This window comes from Trachemys scripta, chromosome 5 (assembly GCF_013100865.1).
Source record: "Trachemys scripta elegans isolate TJP31775 chromosome 5, CAS_Tse_1.0, whole genome shotgun sequence".
NCBI classification, from domain to species: domain Eukaryota; kingdom Metazoa; phylum Chordata; order Testudines; family Emydidae; genus Trachemys; species Trachemys scripta.
Genome location: NC_048302.1, coordinates 110,773,528 through 110,794,739, shown reverse-complemented (window position 1 = coordinate 110,794,739; position 21,212 = coordinate 110,773,528). Strand labels below are relative to the sequence as shown.

At 43.5% G+C, this 21,212-nt stretch overlaps 1 protein-coding gene across 2 annotated transcripts in view; it reads left to right on the top strand.

Moving 5' to 3' along the window:
* Window positions 1–21,212, top strand: part of C1QTNF7 (C1q and TNF related 7) — an 83,411-nt gene that overhangs the window by 55,167 nt on the left and 7,032 nt on the right. The gene's annotated exons all lie outside the window — the stretch shown is intronic.

Sequence of the window (21,212 nt, the reverse complement as noted above, 5' to 3'; positions counted from 1 at the left end):
TGTAGAAATAGTTCCATGGCCCGGGTGGCCTACCCATAAGGTTGGCCCTGCTTCCACATATGAGACTTTTCCATTTAGGGGCTTTTGTAAGTGGTCCTTCAACTCAGCCAGCCATCCCAGAACTTTTCCCAGAACTGCCTCTGCACAGTCAGTGCCTGTGATGTATAATCATACAATCATAGACGATTAGGGATGGAAGAGACCTCAGGAGGTCATCTAGTCCAACCCCTGCTCAAAGCAGGACCAACCCCAACTAAATCATCCCAGCCAGGGCCTTAAAAACCTCGAAGGATGGAGATTCCACCACCTCCCTAAATAACTCATTTCAGTGCTTCACCACCCTCCTAGTGAAATGGTTTTTCCTAATATCCAACCTAGACCTCCCCCACTGCAACTTGAGATCACTGCTCCTTGTTCTGTCATCTGCCATCACTGAGAACAGCCTAGCTCCATCCTCTTTGGAACCCCCCTTCAGGTAGTTGAAGGCTGCTATCAAATCCCCTCCCCCTTCTCTTCTGCAGACTAAATAAGCCCAGTTCTCTCAGCCTCTCCTCATAAGTCATGTGCCCCAGCCCCCTAATCATTTCCGTTGCCCTCCGCTGGACTCTCTCCAATTTGTTCACATCCTTTCTGCAGTGGGGGGCCCAAAACTAGACACAGTAGTCCAGATGTGGCCTCACCAATGCTGAATACAGGAGAATAATCACTTCCCTTGATCTGCCGGCAATGCTCTTACTAATGCAGCCCAATATGCCATTAGCCTTCTTGGCAAAAGGAGCACACTGTTGACTCATATCCAGCTTCTCATCCACTGTAATCTCCAGATCCTTTTCTGCAGAACAACTGCTTAGCCCGTCGGTCCCCAGCCTGTAGCAGTGCATGGGATTCTTCCGTCCTAAGTGCAGGACTGCATTTGTCCTTGTTGAACCTCATCAGATTTCTTTTGGCCCAATCTTCCAATTTGTCTAGGTCACTCTGGACCCTATCCCTACCCTCCAGCTTATCTACCTCTCCCCCCAGCTTAGTGTCATCTGCGAACTTACTGAGGGTGCAATCCATCCCATCATCCAGATCATTAATGAAGCTGTTGAACAAAACTGGCCCCAGGACGGACCCCTGGAGCACTCCGCTTGATACTGGCTACCAACTAGACATTGAGCTGTTGATCACTATCCACTGAGTCCGACGATCTAGCCAGCTTTCTATCTACCTTATAGTCCATTCATCTAACCCATACTTTTTTAATGATCTGACAGAAAGACATCTGCTCCTGTTGCTCAGAGGGCTAGTTTGTGCCTAGACCTACACATGTGCACATAGATCAGGAGAGAGTGGGTGGTAGGATCCTTCCCAAACTTTTGCGCTATGCATGGTAAGGGCAAGACTTGGTCATTGCGCTCCTGGCACTCAAAGACCTGGGAAGAGGCTCTTGAAGGACAACAGTGCTGAAAGGATAGAGAGTAGGAGGGCTGTGCATCAGGAGGCAGAACTGGACAGATACCAGAGAATGAGGGAAGTGCATACTGCACCCTATAAAAGGGTGTAGCAGATGCCACCGCTGTCCAGTATGGTCTCAGCCTCAATGCTCCCAGAGGTTTTTTACAGCACTGTACTGTACAGTAACTTAGCTGGTGGAGCAGAATTGGGAGAACAGGAAGGCACTGATATTCAGTAACACACCTGGGTTCGGTTGGCTACTTATCCTGACTGAAGGATGAACATAGACCATTTGGCCTTTAGTTGTGAAAAATGTGAAATTAGTTTTTAAGGGATTAACCACTGAAGGTTAATCTGAAGGTGAAAGGGTCTTTGTTCCAATTTTCCCCTTAGCCATTTAGTCCTGTATCTATATCTCCTAACTTAAAGTGCAGTTTTACTCTAGAAAGTAACTATATAAATGGTAGCTTTTTGCCCAACAGATCTGTTTTTTTTCTTATTTGGAATAATAGCCACTTATTTTAGTGATAAAAATATGTTTCCCTGCATATCACTCGTGCTAACACTGCAGAATAAACACGAGGACTGAGGCAACTGGATTCTATTCCATCTTGCACATCATCAACAGAATCCTAATCAGCTATACTTGTGCATTCTCATTGAAGCCAATGGGTTTGCAGAGATGTAACTGGGGACATAATCTGAAGACAATGGGGTTACAGAGATCTGCAGAACCTTAATTATTGATGATGATGCTCATGGTGGAAAGAGCACAGTTGACACTCAGAATTAGGGTTGACCTTGCAGTATTTAGAAAAAAAATCTTTTTATTAGTATATTGAGTGTGTCTGATATGGAAATATTTGTGCCAACAGCATGGAACCCTTCAATGCCAGTTTTCAGAAGAGAAACACATTTTCAAACATGAACGATTAATATAAAAATGAGGCAAAGTGGAATTATTATTATATTTGATGGCATTATTTTGTTTGTGGCATCATAACCATCCCAATTATGATGTCACAGGAATTGATGGGTTTAGGTGAGGAATAGGCAGCAGGAATGGATGAACTTCTGCCTAGACTTATTTTCATGAAAATATTCCAGTAATAAGACAAACAGAGAATAAGGAAAATACATGGGAGATATTCTGTATAAATAGAATTGCCTCCTAATAGAATGTTGTTTTACGTTTCCTCCCCCACCCCCCATGAGGTATCAGTGGGTCTATAAAACTTTAGTTTACTTTTTTAACTTTTTAGTTTATGTATATTTAAATTTTCTCAAAGGAAAGAAGAGAAAATAGAACTCACAATAAAACACAGTATCTTATAGAAAGAAAATGAGACTTCTAAGCAAAACAGAAATGTAGGATAATAGTAAGTCCTCTATTAGGTTTGAGTAGGGGAGAGTTCTCCATCAATAAATGTAATTATGCCATTCAATACATAATCTGTATTTAAAGCAATAAATAAAATCACAAAAGATACCATATTCGGCAATTTGGAATGCAAATATCTGTGACAAACATAAAACAAAGAAAAAAAAGCTAATCAGCTAGAGAACAAATCTAAGTTGATAGTTTATTTAGGCTATCAGAGAATATATTTATATTGGAGCAAATTAACTCCATTATTCATAGTCAGATCTTTAGAATCTTTAATAATATCTTTGGTGGAAAACACATCCAAATGAGCTTCAGGGTTTTAAAGAGGCACTAAATGAGAATCAGGAAACCTTTGACTTGGTGAAAATTTAAATATATATAACAAATATTTCCAGACAAAATTATGCACTTGGGGTGGGGAGAATAGCTGCTTGGGCAGGTGTGAAAGAATTCAAATATAAAGAAATTCACTTTTTGTCAGGTTTATATTTTTGATTCATCTTCTTATAGTTTCAGGTTTATGACTGGAAAGGACATTTTTAACAAAGGCAATAGAAAGTTACTTAGTGCTTTTAGTATTTTCTGCCTGATTTGCAAGTCCATACATTTTCCACTCACTGTAGATTTTCCTCAAAGTGGAAATGGCAAAAATCATTTCTCAGCTTGGAATCTTGAGGTGTATGTACCTTGAACCTGCATGATTCCTCTCTTTTTATGCTTTCACTGTGTGTTTAACTGTGCAAAGAAACTTCTAAGGGCTAAACTCTCTTTTCATGGTTTAACTGAAATACCTAAAAAGACCATGGTTGTTTGCAATGTTGTTGTAGCTGTGTTGGTCCCAGGATATTAGAAAGACAAGATAGGTAAGGTAATATCTTTTATTGGACCAACTTCTGTTGGTGAAAAAGACAAGCTTTCGAGCTTATTCAGAGCTCTTTATCGAGTCTGAGAAACTAGTTTTCTAGAGCTGAAGAAGAGTTCTGTGTAAGCTTGAAAAGTTGTCTCTCTCATCAACAGAAGTTGGTCCAATAAAAGATATTACCTCACCTACCTTGTCTTTCTAAAAAATAAACATGGCACTGATTTGCTTTTTTAAACACAGACTTTATCACTGCTGTGTATTACTGCAGTAGATACCCAAGATGATGTGCTGTAGCCCACGAAAGCTTATGCTCAAATAAATGTGTTAGTCGCTAAGGTGCCACAAGTACTCCTGTTCTTTTTCCAAGATACTACAATAATCCACCATCTGACAGTCATATTGAGCACTGGTGGAATCTCTGGAAGTTTTACCTATGAATCCCTGTTTTCCTCGAAGGAATTTGTAGACTTCGACACTGCTAAACTTCCAGACACTACACAGTCATTCCAACATGATGGCCTTACTGGGAATCAATCCAAACCATCAAATGCATGCCAGCAAAGACCCCTTCCTAAGTGTGCTTGAGCACCAGAACACTACTATTGAAAACTGTTAAGTCAACTGGGCCAAGTATTGATGCCCTGTACAAAGAAACATTGGGAACCTGACACAACAAATCCTAGCCAGATATTGATACAAGTTAGACTACATGACAGTCATAGTATTACTACAGCAAGTCAGCTAAACCTTTTTCAAGGTGAAATTCAGCTGAGGTGTAAGGAGTTGCACGTCACTTAATTGTAGTGACGCTGTGCCCACTTGCATTAGGACTGCATTTGGCCTTCAGCAACGTACTCTGGCACAAGTAATGCCATTAGAAAGTCAAAATCTGTCACCTGTTACCACATGACCTCTCATGCTTTACATACTGGTAAGGCTACGATTTAGTCATGGGTATTTTTAGTAAAAGTCATGGACAGGGCAAGAAACAAAACAAAAAATCACAGCCTGTGACCTGTCCATGACTTGTACCATAAATACCCCGATTGAATCTTAGGGGAGGGCACTGCCAGGGGGGAGCTCATGGCACCAGCTGTGGGGGAGGGAGCCCCGGGGGACCAGCAGCTACTCCAGCTGCTGCCTGGGGTGGAGCCCCAGAGCCAGTTGCTGCTTCAGCCGCTCCAGGACTGTGGCTCAGGCAGTCCCTGGGGCCAGCCACCTCTGCCGCTGCTTGGGCTGTCCCCAGGACCAGCTGCCTGGGGCCACCAGAGCAGTGGCCGGTGCAGCTAACCCTGGGGATGAGTTAGCTGCACCTGGGGATGGGTTAGCTGGCCCCGCTGCTCGTGCGGCCCTGGGGTCAGCCACACTGGCTGCTGCAGAAGTCACAGAGGTCGCAGGAATTCACGGAATCTGTGACCTCCGTAACAAACACAGAGCCCTGTGTATAGGGAATAACTGTGCAGTAACTGTTGCTGAATGCGGCTTTCAATGAGTGCAAACAACATCTGAACTCTGCTTGGGAAATAAGACACCTTTTCTCCATTAGCCGAGTAATATTGGCACTAATTATTAATTATTATTATTATCATCCTCTTACAGATGGGGAAGCTGAGGCACGGCGAGGTTAAGTAATGGTCACAAAAAAAATAGTATGTGACAGAGCTGGGAATAGAACTCAAAGCCCCTAACACCAACTCTTGTGCTTTAACTACAGGACTATCTTTTTTCCTCTGGATAGGCCTTGTCCTGCAACACTGAAGTTAATGGGAGCTTTGCATAGCAGGATCAGGCCTACTATGCAATAATAATTACATGTCCAAAGTTTGAGTTATGATATAGCAGTGCTATATGTGAAAGAGCTTTTAGGATATATTGCAACTATGGTAGATGGCCAAATAGATTTACAGACTCGTAGGAGCTGTATGTAGCAATGTGGTTTTAAAACAGCTTGGCCAAACCAGGCCAGCAACAGACTAGGAGACTCTGGCCTGCCCCTACCCTTGCTCTCACTTCCTCCCAGCCTTAAGGCTCCTGCTAACAAGGCTGGAAGGTGCGATCAGTTACTAGGAAAGCATCAGGCTATCTACCCAGCCCCAACACAAACCCCTGTGATGGGCTGGATCACAGAAACCCACTTGGGGCTGCCAACTGATGTGCCAAGACTACTTCTGCCCCTGCTTTCCCTGCCCTCCCAGCTTGGGACTTCAGTGCCCTGGCTGGTATGAGCCAGATCCACTAGCCTGCTGCAAACCCAGACCCAGGTCTGAACCACGTCACCTAACAACTGTAGGCTTAAACTGAAAGTAGCTTAAGAAATGTTCCTGTCTTTAACACTCAGATGCCCAACTCCCAATGGGGTCCAAACCCCAAATAAATCCATTTTATCCTGTATAAAACGTATACAGGGTAAACTCATAAATTGTTCGCCCTCTATAATACTGATAGAGAGCTATTCACAGCTGTTTGCACCTCCCCCCCAGGTATTAATACATACTCTGGGTTAATTAATAAGTAAAAAGTGATTGTATTAAATACAGAAAGTAGGATTTAAGTGGTTCCAAGTAATAGCAGACAGAACAAAGTGAATTACCAAACAAAATAAAATAGAACACACAAGTCTATGTATAATATAGTAAGAAAACTGTATACGGATAAAACCTGACCCTCGGAGGCGTTCCAATAAGCTTCCTTTTATAGACTAGTCTCCTTCTAGTCTGAGTCCAGCAATCACTCACCCCCCCTGTAGTTACTGTCTTTTGTTCCAGTTTCTTTCAGGTATCCTTGGGGGTGGAGAGGCTATCTCTTGAGCCAGCTAAAGACAAAATGGAGGGGTCTCCCAGGGTTTAAATAGAATTTCTCTTGTAGGTGGAGACTCCCTCCTCTCTCCTATGCAAAGTCCAGCTCCAAGATGGAGTTTTGGAGTCACATGGGCAAGTCCCATGTCCATGCATGACTCAGTTTTTACAGGCAGCAGCCATTGTTTACATGCTACCCTGAACTTCCTCCAGGAAACTTTTTATGGGGATTGGAACCTTCCAAGATTCATTGTCCTTTAAGTGTTTCTTGATTGGGCACTTAATTTGCACATTCCTTTCTCAAGAAGCTGACTGAATGCTTTACTAAGGCTACTTAGAAATCAAGCAAGTACACAGCCAATATTCATAACTTCAAATAGAACAATGACACATGCATACAAATAGGATGAAAATATTCAGTAGATCATAACCTTTACATAGATATGTTACCTGGCACATGTAGCATAAAACATATTCCAGTTATGTCATATATATATTCATAAGAATATTCCCATGAAGCCTTATAGGGTGCAACGTCACACACAACGTCACACCCCCTGATTGGGGCTGGAGTGGCAGGAGCTAATTAAGGCCTCTAACACTCCGCCACACTGTCTATTTGAAATGCTATCTTCTGTCCAAGTCTGTACATTATAAACACACACAGAAAAGATGAACTACAGATTTAGCGCTTGAATAAATGAGGAGCTTTTTTAAACTGGCTTTTAAGTTTTAAAATGTCTACTTATAGTGAGGTAGTGTGACCTCCCTCTGAGCCCGACAGGAAGGACCCACTGTGCATCCCCTGGTGGGTGGAGCCAGGCAAGACACGCCCCCATGCCAGAAGCAGAGGGGTAAGACAGAAAGTTTAAAAGGCTGGCCCTACAATTCAGTTGTGTGAGAGCCTGGGAAAGGAGCAGATGTCCCTTGCCAAGCTCTGTGCTAGAGACTGAGCTTTACACTGTCAAGGACCCAGAGTAGGTGCTGGGACTGCCAATTAACCAGTATCCAGAGGAGCTACTGGGACTGCCACTGGCTGTGTACCCTGGGGAGATGGAGGAACTCCAGGAGACAGAGGTACACTCAAAAGGGGTAATAGGAAGTAGCCGTAGGACACTAGACATTAGTCTGGTTATATTGCGAAACTCTAGGTCTGGGCTGGGACCCTGTGGAGTAGGGTAGGCCTAGGACCCTCTACCCCCTGCTGCCAGCCCCACCCCTGTGATGATAACCTACCTAACTTAGGCCGGATGGCCTGCATTTGTCTGCTGTCTCCCCCAGCCAGAGAGCTGGGCCTTAGACAGCTTACTCGTAAAATCATAGAATATCATGGTTGGAAGGGACCTCAGGAGGTCATCTAGTCCAACCCCCTGCTCAATGCAGGACCAATTCCCAACTAAATCATCCCAGCCAGGGCTTTGTCAAGCCTGATCTTAAAAACCTCTAAAGAAGGAGATTCCATCACCTCCCTAGGTAACACATTCCAGTGCTTCACCACCCTCCTAGTGAAAACGTTTTTCCTAATATCCAACCTAGACCTCCCCCACTGCAACTTGAGACCATTACTCCTTGTTCTGTCATCTGCCACCACTGAGAACAGCCTAGCTCCATCCTCTTTGGAACCCCCTTTCAAGTTGTTGAAAGCAGCTATCAAATCCCCCCTCATCCTTCTCTTCTGCAGACTAAACAATCCCAGTTCCTTCAACCTCTCCTCATAAGTCATATGCTCCAGGCCCCTAATCATTGTTGTTACCCTCCGCAGGACTCTGTCCAATTTTTCCACATCCTTCTTATAGTGTGGGGCCCAAAACTGAACACAGTACTCTAGATGAGGCCTCACCAATGTCGAACAGAGGGGAATGATCACGTCCCTCCATCTGCTGGCAATGCCCCTACTTATACAGCCCAAAATGCCATTAGCCTTCTTGGCAACAAGGGCACACTGTTGACTCATATCCAGCTTCTCGTCCACTGTGACCCCTAGGTCCTTTTCTGCAGAACTGTTGCCTAGCCATTCGGTCCCTAGTCTGTAGCAATGCATGGGATTCTTCCGTCCTAAGTGCAGGACTCTGCACTTGTCCTTGTTGAACCTCATCAGATTTCTTTTGGCCCAATCATCTAATTTGTCTAGGTCCCTCTGTATCCTATCCCGACCCTCCAGCATATCTACCACTCCTCCCAGTTTAGTGTCATCTGCAAGCTTGCTGAGGGTGCAGTCCACGCCATCCTCCAGATCATTAATTAAGTTATTGAATAAAACTGGCCCCAGGACCGACCTTTGGGGAACTCTGCTTGATACTGGCTGCAAACTAGACATGGAGCCATTGATCACTACCTGTTGAGCCTGATGATCTAGCCAGCTTTCTATCCATTCATCCAGCCCATACTTCTTTAATGTGCCAACAAGAATACTGTGGGAGACAGTATCAAAAGCTTCCTAAAGTCAAGGAATAACACGTCCACTGCTTTTCCCTCATCCACAGAGCCAGTTATCTTCTCATAGAAGGCAGTTAGGTTAGTCAGGCATGACTTGCCCTTTGGGAATCCATTTTGACTGTTCCTGATCACTTTCCCCTCCTCTAAATGCTTCAGAATTGATTCCTTGAGGACCTGCTCCATGATTTTTCCAGGGACTGAGGTGAGGCTGACTGGTCTGTAGTTCCCCGGATCCTCCTTTTTCCCTTTTTTAAAGATGGACACTACATTAGCCTTTTTCCAGTCATCTGGGACCTCCCCCAATTACCTTGAGTTTTCAAAGATAATGGCCAATGGCTCTGCAATCACATCCACCAACTCCTTTAGCACACTCGGATGCAGCGCATCCGGCCCCATGGACTTGTGCTCGTCCAGCTTTTCTAAATAGTCCTGAACCACTTCTTTCTCCACAGGACTAAGAAGGCCAGAGCCCTTAGATGGTTTATTGATCTGCTATGCCCAGAGGACCAGAGCCCTTAGATTGCTAATTCCTCTGCTGAGTATTGCAAAATGTAGTGAGGTGGGGTGGCCTCCTTCTGATCCTGATGGGGAGGGACAGCTACAGAATCACTACAGTATTCAAGAACACTTCTTATGCTTTGTCAAAGAAGCAAGTTAGCTATTTAGGGTTTTATTATGCATAGTGTGCACATTTAAAAAAAAACAGTCCCCCAAACCAAATCTCTACTAAAACAAAACACACCACTGCACACGCATTTTTCCCCTTAAGAGTGGGTGAAAGAAAGAACAAACCACATATGACAAATGTCAATCATGTCACTTAATACACTACTGGAAGGTGTGCTAATACTATGATGTTGAGTGCAGAATAAGAATCTAACTAGACTAGAACTATCTTGTACTTATATAGTTATTCCCATCATTGTAAAATGGATGAAAAACACTCCCAGATCAGGATGCTATAGTTTTACTCCCACTTTGTACAAGTATAAACATCTGCACAAAATATAAGGCAATGGAAAATCAGCCCCATAAACTAGAAATACACAAACTAGTGTTTATTATGAATTAATATATTTACTTAATATTAAGAAATCTGTGTCAGGGAATGCGTAATAAGTCAGAGACTGCTGGAGAATGGCTTGCTGTAGCTAGGTGGACAGGTTTCCTGAAAAAGAAGGAATATTCCATTGTGCCTGCTAACACACTTAGCTCATTGCTCATCTTCTGGGCTCCTGGAATGTGGCCCAAACCCTACTACAAATGGAGATAATTGAGGGTAGGCCTAGGTGGAGCAGGATTTTCTAAGTGTGATGAAAGCAGAGACATCATTCTTTTGACTTTCATGTGGAAACTCAAGTCTTTCATTTGAGTGAAACTATTTCTTCCCCCAACCCCAAGCTTTTAAATTGAAGTTTGAGTCCAAATGGTTTCTAGATCTTTCTCTAACGCAAGTGTTCTTTAACTTCAGTTTCATAGACACAGAGGTCAGGCTCACTGAAAGTCATGATGTTATTCAAAGGTATGATTTAATTCAGGAAGATGCATTATTTAAGCAGCTTGTTAAAGTTGACATACTTAAAAACCCTGCTATTATCAAAAAGCAGACATTACGTAGATTGAATTCTATTTTTATATCTTTCTGGCTGTTACCTTAAGAATCTGACATGAGCCATAACAATTACATACAGCATGTACCAGGCCAGATTCTGTTCTTTATTATACTAGTGTAAATCTGGGATGATTCTACTGAAGTAAATGGAGTTACTCCAGACTTGCACTGGTGTTTAAGATTAAGTAGAATTTGACCCAGAATGTCCACGAGTACCAGACAATCTGGGAACTATACATTAAGCTTTGGGGCTAGATTTTTATCTCCTCAGTGACACAGCTGCAAATCCAGAAAAACACTATTGAAGTTAATAGAGCTATTACAAAAACAACAAGGAGTCTGGTGGCACCTTAAAGACTAACAGATTTATTTGGGCATAAGCTTTCGTGGGTAAAAACCTCACTTCTTCAGATGCATCTGAAGTGCATCTGGTTTTTACCCACAAAAGCTTATGCCCAAATAAATCTGTTAGTCTTTAAGGTGCCACCAGACTCCTTGTTGTTTTTGTAATAGCTCTATTAACTTCAATAGTGTTTTTCTGGATTTGCAGCTGTGTCACTGAGGAGATAAAAATCTAGCCCCAAAGCTNCCACAAAAGCTTATGCCCAAATAAATCTGTTAGTCTTTAAGGTGCCACCAGACTCCTTGTTGTTTTTGTAGATACAGACTAAAACGGCTACCCCCGCAAAGAGCTATTACAGTTACACTTGTCTAAATGAGATCAAGATCTAGCCCTTGATCTGTAACAGATTCGTGACTGGGACATCTGAGATCAACATCTCAGAATACTTCAGTTAGTGTTACAGGGTAAAATTTTCAAAAGCACCTAAATGACTTGGGGGCCTAAGTTCCAATTTCAAAAGTGACTTTGGCACTTAAGACTGGCAATAAAACTTAGGCTTCTAAGTGTCTAAATCACGTTTGAAAATGGGGACTTAGGCTCCCGTTAGGATCGTCATAAAATTTTATCCACAGCTTTTAACAGCATAAAGATTCCTTTTTACCCAGAAATCTTTTCTTACAAAACACCCATTTTCTTTGGCAATGTCTGTTTTGAAATGCATTGTCATGCATTTTTGTAATACACATTTTGAGAGTTCTCATACAGAGTTCTGGGAGTTTCAGCGAGAGAATTGGATAGCCTTTGCTTAGAATGGGATTTCAAAAGTCCTCAGTATTGATCTAACTCTCTTCCCATTGATGTCAAAGGAAGTTTTGCCATTCTTGGAAGCACAGGTAAGGCCAGTGTCAAGCACTTTTGAAAATTTCCACCATTCAATTCTGACATAAAATGTCAACCTGAGGGAAAGATTAAAAAAAATCAAGCTTGGTTTAAGATGATAGCATCAGATTAATCAGTAAGAATATTACTTAGCAGTTGTAGAGTGTTTTATATCTTCAAAGTGTTGCACAAATATTAATGAGTTAACCTACAACACCCTTATGGGTTACACAAGTATTTGTCCTAATTTTGTAGCTAGGGAAACTAAGACATAGTGGACTAGATCCTCAGCTATATTTAAATGTCCATGTGGTGCAGCTGAATAATGCAAAAGCAAAGGTGGCTATATACGACCCAATCTGCCGGGGGCTGAATTGCATCTATTTGCAACCTCCCCCTGAACTAGGGAACTAAGGGTGTGTTTATATTACTATACACCCCTGAGGATGGCCCATGCCAGCTGACTCAGGCTCATGGGGCTCGAACTAAGGGAATTGTTAATTGCGGTGTAGACATTTGGGCTGGAGCCTGGGCTCTGGGACTCTTCCTCCCTCACAGGGTCCCAGAGCCCAGGTCCCAACCCAAGCCCACCACAATTAAACAGCCCCTTAGCCCGAGCCTCCCAAATCAGCAGGCACTGGCCAGCCGTGGGTTTTTAATTGTAGTGTGCACATACTCTCAAGGGCTAGCTATGCCAACTCTACATTAGTTGTGAAATTGTCAATGCAGAAGAAGCTATCCCTTTGGGTCAGCTTTACATCTTTTTTGTGATACCAGAGAAGCATAAAGAGTCCCTTGGTCTGGTCTACACTTAAAAAGTTTTGGCAGCATAATTATGTCAGGGACGTGTGTGGAAAAAAATCACACTCCTAGCTGACATAACAATACCAACAAAAGCCCTAGTATTGTACCAGTTATACCAGCAAAAAAGTTCTTTTGTGTAAATTCTTTTGCTTGGGGAACTCTTTTGCCAATATAAGCTATGTCTCCACTAGGAGGGTTTGCACCATAGCTATACCAGGAAATCCTTTCTACTGTAGACAAAGCCCTAGTGTGGGCCAGAGAAGGTAAGTGGCCAAAGAGCCAGTCAGTACCTGTTTCTGGCTCTTAGTCCCATACTGAGTTCACCAGACCAATGATTCTCAAAGTTCTTAAACCTGGGGATGACCCCTTCCTCAGTCAAACACTTATCTGTTTAATCATAGATTCATAAATTCTAAGGCCAGAAGAGACAATTGTGATAATCTAATCTGATCTCCTGTATCACACAGACCATAGAACTTCCTCCAAATAATTTCTAGAGCAGATCTTTAAAAAAGCCATCCAATTTTGATTTTAAAATTGTCAGTGATGGAAAATCCATCATGACCCTTGGTAAATTGTTCCAATGGTTAACTACTCTCACCGTTAAAAAGCCATGCCTTATTTTCAGTCTGAATTTGTCTACTTCAGCTTCCAGCCATTGGATCGTGTTATACCTTCTTCTGCTAGATTGAAGAGCCCATTATTAAATATGTGTTCTCCATGTAGATACTTGTAGACTGTGATCAAGTCAACCTTTAGCCTTTGTTAAGCTAAATTGATTGAGCTCCTTGAGTCTGTCACTATAAAACATATTTTCGAATCCTTTAATCGTTCTTGTGACTCTTCTCTGAACACGCTCCAATTTATCAACATACTTCATCAGAATGGTTTCCTGTCCCCTTCCATCTTTGCTGGGGATGAAGTGAGGGCTTAGGTCTCTGACTAGATGTTTATTTTTGAGAGAATTTTTAGCACATATATAGCGGCCTGGGTGATACCATTTGATCAGCCTCCAGCACTGAATAATTTGTAAGTGGGAGGAAAAATCCCTTCTACGGGGGTATGGGAGTATCCTTTCCTGGTATTTTTTAATGTTGGTATTTGGTGCAATTTGGTGCCTTCCAAAGGCAAATGGGGAAAAAATAACTCTTCAGAAGTCTCTACATTCTAATAACTTCCACCATGACAGGAATAGGAGGTGAGTGATATTGGAGACAGGGATACATTCAGCAAGGAAATCCCCCACTCCCTCCCTGCCCTACATGCACAACTGGCTTCCCCTTCTGCCCTGCACCATTTGTACCTATGCAAAATGAGTACAAAATACAACCCAGTCATTAGAGAAGCATTTTACACATTTATTTGCTCTCGTTATGCACAGGTATGGCATTGTGGCACAAGAAGCAAGGCAGTGAAAAGTCAGTCCTGGTGTGTGACACACACACACACACACACACACATACTCACACATATTATTTTTGGTCTTTTGTCTCTTCCTCTGCCTTTCATGTTCTCTTTCCTGCTCTCTACCTCTATCTCCCTTGCTCCTCTTCCCTTTTTCCCTGACTGTATTATCCCCTTCTGTCCCACATGTGACATTAGGGATAGTATTATAACTGTATCGTGTTTGGTAAGGCAGAATGTTCTAGTGCAGGAGTCCTCAATCTGATCAACTCTGGCAAGGGTATAGAAAAGTGACTGTGGGAAACCTGAAAGGACCAAGCCAGTCTGAAATAAAAGAAGGACAATGGACGTTATCTGCCTAACTCACTGAGGCACTTCCGTAAATTCTAGGAGGCGCCTGTCTGTATCTTTAGGTACCTAAACACCTTTGTAAATCTGGGCCCCGGTCAGATATGTCATTAAACCTGCAAACTTAGGGGCATCCTAGAGGACAGCTTTGTTCTGGCGATCTGCACTATCTCTGTTTTTGGAAAGCTGATGAAGCAGCTCTTTTCAGACACATATTTGTGTCCTGAGTTTTCTAGTGTTAGATACTGATCATTCTTTTTTGTAAGTCACTTTCATTTTTCCCACAAGGCTGCTGCAAATTGCATGAGTGACTGTCCTAGATTGTGAGCTTTTTTGTGTCAGGAACAAAAAAGCACAAAAAGACAATATCAACAGCATGATTTAATTTTTTGTATGTGTTGGCAGTAAAATATCTGTCCATTTGTGCCAGCCCAAATATTACAAATACACTGTGGCTATCCAGGCCAACATAGAGAGTCAGCCTAGCTCACAGCAGGGATCCAGAACAGCTTGTAGGGCAGCTTTTAGCAAAATAGCTGGGACCAGAAAGAACCAGATTGTTTGGAGCCAGAGACTGAAAACTAAAATGAACCCCAGCTTGATGCTCCTCAAACCACGCACAGTGAACCCATGGGCAAATTGATTTTATAGCCCATGTTTTCCATGTGTCCATGGCCATGGAATTGGACACAGAATCAACCTCAAGTCATGGAATCTGGCTGTAGAATACACTTTTTTTTTTAACTGTATTGAAGCATGGGATGAGAGTTTAAATGTCAGCATTGTTAACTATGTCATTACGGATCACTTTCTCAGAAAGATTCACCTACTGTGCTTATCCGTTGTCTTCAGTGGCAGATATCTTTGGGGATAGTGGGGCATTATTGGGGTAGGAAACAAAAGTTCAGTCTATCCAAAAAGTTTCAGGTCACCTCTCCCCTTATTACACACGGAGGAAGTAAAGAGAAAATGCAAAGCTTCTATAATCTACTGGTCTGTGAGTGTTGCACATTTCCCACTGTGCCTGATCCATAGAGCATGCAAGTCTGTTACAGTGCCCTGCTCTGGAGTCTGGATCCTATAGCTATAGAGTCTTATGCTTTCAGCAGTGGAGGTCCCTGGTTCAATTGTCAGTGCATACCCAGATAGACATCATCACACTTCTGCTGTCTCTTGCAAGCTAGAATGCTAAACTGCCAGAATCCTCAATTGCATCCTGTCCAAACCTTCAACTTTCTATTCCAACATATTTTATAATGCAGAACAGCAATGCCTACGCACAAATTTTGTGACACACACAATTTGTGGACAGTGTAAAATACTGTTAATCCCTTTTGACCTGAGTGAATAGTCAGTGTTCGGGACCCTGAAGGTGTTCCAGTTGAGTAGAAATTGACAACAGAGTCTGGTATTTTCTTTGATGCAATCTTGTTTATTTACTAGGACTGTACAAAGTCCTTTTCCTCCAAATGCAGGAGGTACCAAAGCCAAAAGGAGAGAATTTCTTTGCTTACAACCCAAGCCTCTTCAGCCAGCACGAGACTCAGAAGCCCCCTCTCTAGATTCTTCCAGGGTCATACACCATGCTTGTCCAAACTGTCCGTCTCTAAGTCTTGCTTCAGTTTGTCTGTTCCTGTGTCTGTACAATGGGGTATACAAACGCCACACTGTGATGAAAAGGGTTAAAGGACACTACTGGGCCCAGGTAGCCCTGCTCCTGCAGACCATGGTTCAGCTGGAGAAGGGTTTGAAAAGGGAGCAACCCAGCTCAGAAGGGGCCAGGCGGGGGAGGAGGACAACCTCTTTGAAGCCTCTTTGAGGGAATAGGACTATATGCCGAGTCTGGTTGGGGTGATGATTTAGTTACCTTTTCTTTTTCTTTTCACCTTATCTGGGGCTGAAAGCTGAGAGAGGAAAGCAGCGGTAGGAGCTGACCCAGGAAGAGTAACTCAGAGGGCACTTTTGGAGGCCGGACACTGTCCCTCCTAGGGCCCTATGTCAGAGCCTAGTGGAGTGGCTTCTCTACCACTGCTCCTACTACAGGAGGGGCTCAAGCCACCTGTACTCATCACTATGCCTCTGAGGCCAGGTCTACACTATAAACTTACATATGTATAACTGCACCCACACCCCTGAGCAGCATGGTTATACTGCCCTAACTCCTGGCGTAGACAGTGCTATGTCAACAGGAGGGCTTCTCCTAGCGACATAGCTACTGCCTCTTGCAGAGGTGGATTAACTGTGCCGACCAGAGACGTTCTCCTGTGGGGTTGATAGTGTCTTCACTGAAGTGCTACAGCTGCGCCGCTGCAGCATTTTAAGCAGTGGCGGATTTAGAGTTAGTGGGGCCCTGTGCTCAATTTCATTTTTGGGGCCCCTCCTTGGACCCAGCCAAGAAAAAGAACATTCTCTCTTATCTCCCCCATCCCTGTTTTTCATTCTTTTTTCTTCATCCTCGTCCTATATTATAAGTAATAGGAAATAAATGAAAATAAAGTGAGGTACCTTGATTGCTTTTGTAGTCTAACTTTTTTTTCCACAGACCACTTGAAAATTGCTAAGGGTCTCGGCAGACCACTTAATGATCTTTCCAAATATTGTTTGTACCGTTAGCTAACTATTGTAATGTGCTTTGGATAGGAGCACTTTATAAAAAAAAAACTTTAAAAAACATTGGGGTGTGGGGTCTGGCCAGGAGTTAGGATGTGGGGGGGCTCAGGGTTGGGGTGTGGGGGCTGGCCAGGAGTTAGGGTGTGGGAGGGAGCTCAGGGCTGGGGCAGATGGTTGGGGTACAGAGCGCTTACCTAGGGCAGCTTCTGTTTGGTGCGAGGGATGCAGGTGAGGATGGGGGGGTGCAGGAGCTCCAGTTTGGTGCTCAGGGCAGGGATAGGGATGGGGGGTGCAGGAGTCAGGGAGGTAAGGGGCTGGGTGTGTGTGAGAGGAGTGCAGGAGTCAGGGCTGGGGTTGTGGGGGGGGGACAGGAGTGAGGGCAGTGCGCGGATGGGGGGAGCTCGGGGCTGGGGCAGTCCCAGTCGTGGCCGCTGGGTTACCTTACTTGGCTGGCTGGTGGATGCGTCCCTGCCCCGCTGCTGCTCCTGTTCGCTGCCAAAGGGAGCTGTGGCGGCAGCAGCACGTGAGAGCTGAGACCCCCTGGCCTGCCACTCCCATCCCCAGGCTTTTTTCCAGGGGCCACCAGCAGCAGTGCATGCCAGGGACTGCACCTGTGCTTCCCGGCATCCAGAGAAGCAGAGCAGCAGGACAGGCGCAGATGGACGCCCCACTAGGGGAGCACGCACGCCTCCCATACAGCGCACCCCCAGCCGGCCCCTCACCTGGCTGCCTGCTGTGGTGTGTGGGGCTGCCAGCGCCAGCTTGCTGCAGGAGTCCCGGGAGCCAGCAGGAGCCCAGCTTACCAGCTGGGAGAGCACACTGCACGCCGCGCCTCCAGCACAGCTCTTAAATGGCTCCCTCCCTGCTCTCCCCCACAGCTTCTGTCCCCGCAGCGCCCCCCCCCTACAGGGGGTGCTGGATGGTGCTGGGCTGCCTGGCCTTGGGGCCCCCTGTAGTTGGGGGGGGGGGCCCATGCCAGGACATTGTGTGTTTCATTGTAAATCTGCCTCTCATTTTAAGTGTAGACCCGTGCTGAGTAGAGGATGAGGGGGCACTAGGTGTGCTAATCCTTTGGCCCTCAGCCCATGAAGGAATCTATTATAATCTCTCAATTTATGTCTGCCCTCCAGCTTGTCTTACCCTCACACACACAACCCCGAACAAACAATACCTAGTCAAAAACCTCTGCCCACATGGTGCTAGTTTTTGAGCAGACTCCATTATGGCTTTTTTTAGGTCAGGCTCCTTAAACATCTCTTACAGCTATCTTAAATGAAGAGCACATTCATACCCATCAGTTTCAACAAGGTTGAAACCACAACAATACATTGAAAAATATTTCATAATTAAGATTTGCATTGTAATCAACATAAAAATAAATAACCTATAAAATGCTGGACTGTTTGGATTATTTATTTAACTAAGAACCACTATATAATGTTATAAAATTCAGCAGTTAAGCCACAGAAGTCAGGGCTGCAGATTATATGGCGCCTCAGATGTTAGTTATTATCATCTGTGCTTTCTCTGCACACACAATTTAAAAACAAGAGAGGTCAGAAGTCTTTTACCTCCTTAAATGTGTGTATACTCTGGAATTAAACTAAAAAGGGTAGGGAGGGCAAAATTAGGGATACAGCCAGAATAACTAATAAGTCTTAGCTTTTAATACAACCTTTATTTTCAAGAGATTCAGGATAAGTCTCAAATGGAAATTTTTCTTTTAAATCAGTGATAATTGGTGAATTTTAGAATTAAGCTCTCTTCAACTGGGCAAGGAAGGAGGATCACATCACCTGCAGAACAAACTCACATTAGGGAAATTTGCTACAATTCTTACTATTCTCATCCTAAAAAGTTAAAATAATATTTGTTGAATATAATGAAAATACAGTATGTAGTGAGATTATTTCTAAAGGCTTGATGCAAAGAAAGCCCATTGAAGCTGATGGAAAGAGTCTTTTGGATCAGGCCTTAAATGAAGATTCAGAGGTCTGCACGTTAGGGAGTGCAAAAGTGATCTGCAGGGGATCTCTTAAAGTCAGGTCTGTAATTTTAATAGTTAGTAACAAAATGTTAGGACTGGAACAGCCTGATTTTATAATATATAATGCTACAAGGCCCAGATGATCTCTAGGCATTACACACAAATGTGGGGGTGATGGTAATACTAGGATTCTAATGGCGATGGAAAAGATAAGTCTCCTACTCTTATTTCCAATAGCAGTGCACTAATTATCGTATTTTAGAACTGAGGAAAATATGTCTCATTATTTCAGAGCACACTGTACCCACCAGCAAATACTTAGTCTTGCTCTCTAGCTCTACTTAGTGGAACTGGCTCCAGAACCATAACATAATAAACAATGCACATATTGAAATGTTACTTGTTGAAATTAGGAGAATTGCATTGATATCACTCCCATTATCAGTAACAGTGAGTGCTTGTGTAACCCATGTGCCTACCAGGGAGAGATCTCTTTAAGAGACCCATTGCAGGGAGGTAGGAGTGAGTTGTGTCTGGGTCATTGTTGCAAGGCAGATTAAGCACTCCACATCCAGAAGCTTCTGGAATTGGGTGTGGTAGTTTTGGATATGCTCCAATAGGTTCCCTATTGCTGGGGTCAGACTCCATGAGGGCAAGTGGCAGGGCAGCTGCTTTACAAACGGCCATGTGCCCTGTGTGAGTTAGGAGAGCCTCAGTCCAGGAGCAGGAAGCAGGCTGTTGTCCCTAACTCGGAAGTATTTTGCAGCATGTTAGTGATTTTGTTAACCCTCCAACAGGGAAGCATGGGCAATGCTAATTATAGCAAGGGGAAATTGGGAGGTAAAAATAACTTCTATTTTAATTTTATGCTTTGAATGTTTTGATTTTCGCCAAAGCGTTCTAGTTAAATGTCTCAACTAGTCCGGTTCACCAATTTTTCTTTAAATGTAGTAATGGGGAAAGAGTCATTTCTCTTTTGCTATTCTCAGTTTTGTATTTTCTTGTAACAGGGTTTTCTTTAAATCTATACACTTAACTGAGTGACTGGCTAGCAGTGATTTTAGCAGAGGAAGAGATTCCTACAAGCAAGTGGACGTTGTTTTAGACTCAGCAGACTGTATAGATCTGGTGACCAAAGACTCTAACTGAGTTAGGTGAACAAAACCTAAGCTTTTGGGAACTTTCAGTTTCTTCTCACTGTATTTCTGTGGGGACTGAACTGTTCAGATTTTAATTTGTTTTCTTTATTTGTGTATGTATAACTGTGAAGGTAATGTCTATGGATTATAAAATAGTCATGTCATGCTGTAAAAATTAGATTATTTGTTTCTTTATCATAAGATTTTATAAAGTTGTTTAATTAAATTCATTTCTTTAGCTCCTTTTGGGACTTGAATGTGTGGAGGCTGACCCTGTGCAGTCCTTGCTGAAAATCGTTAGAGACTGAACTCTGGGTCTCTAGCTACTTTCTATGGGAGTTGGGGTTTCCTCCTTTCCCCGCTCCCCCCAAGGTACTGGAGATAGGAAATGAAGTGAACTCTAGCCCACCCAAAGGTTACACTTGTTCTGGCTTCGAAGATGTGCAGAAGTGTGGATTTCTGAAGTTTGTTTCCTTGATGGAAGAGAAATTATTTGGCACAGGTCACTGACATCATTTCCTAATCTAAATTATTGACAAATATGTGTTCTTTGGAAGAGGGATACCAACTATGAAAAGTGAAGTGCATCTTATAACTCGGGGATTTAGTTCCAATTTTAGCACTTCAGTGAAACAGCTGTGATCAAACATTTTAGTCATCCTGTGTTCCTTCCAAAGTTACAAGTATCAATCACTTAAACTAAAGGTGAGTCTCTCTATTAGCTGTCAACAGTAAAGGGACTAAAGCACAGTTAACCAATTCTGATTCCATCCAGTACAGAGCAGTAGCATACATACATAGTAGCCAGTTCATTACACATGTGATTATCTGTACTTTCCCCAAATACTCATTTGCTATTCTGTAACTGCTTTTTTTTACCCTCGCGCTCTCTAGTTGCTGTGCATGCACTCCCAAAGCTGCCACTCTGTCATCTTATGGTAGGGTTACCATATTTCAGCAAGCAAAAAAGAGGACGGGAGGAGCCCCGCCCTAGCCCCGCCCCTGCCCCTCCCACTTCCCGCCCCCCCCAGAACCCCCAACCCTCCCCCCGTTCCTTGTTCCCTGACTGCCCCCTCCTGGGACCCCTGCCCCTAACTGCCCCCCAGGACTCCACCCCCTATCTAAGCCTCCCTGCCTCTTGTCCCCTGACTGCCCCAACCCTTATCCAC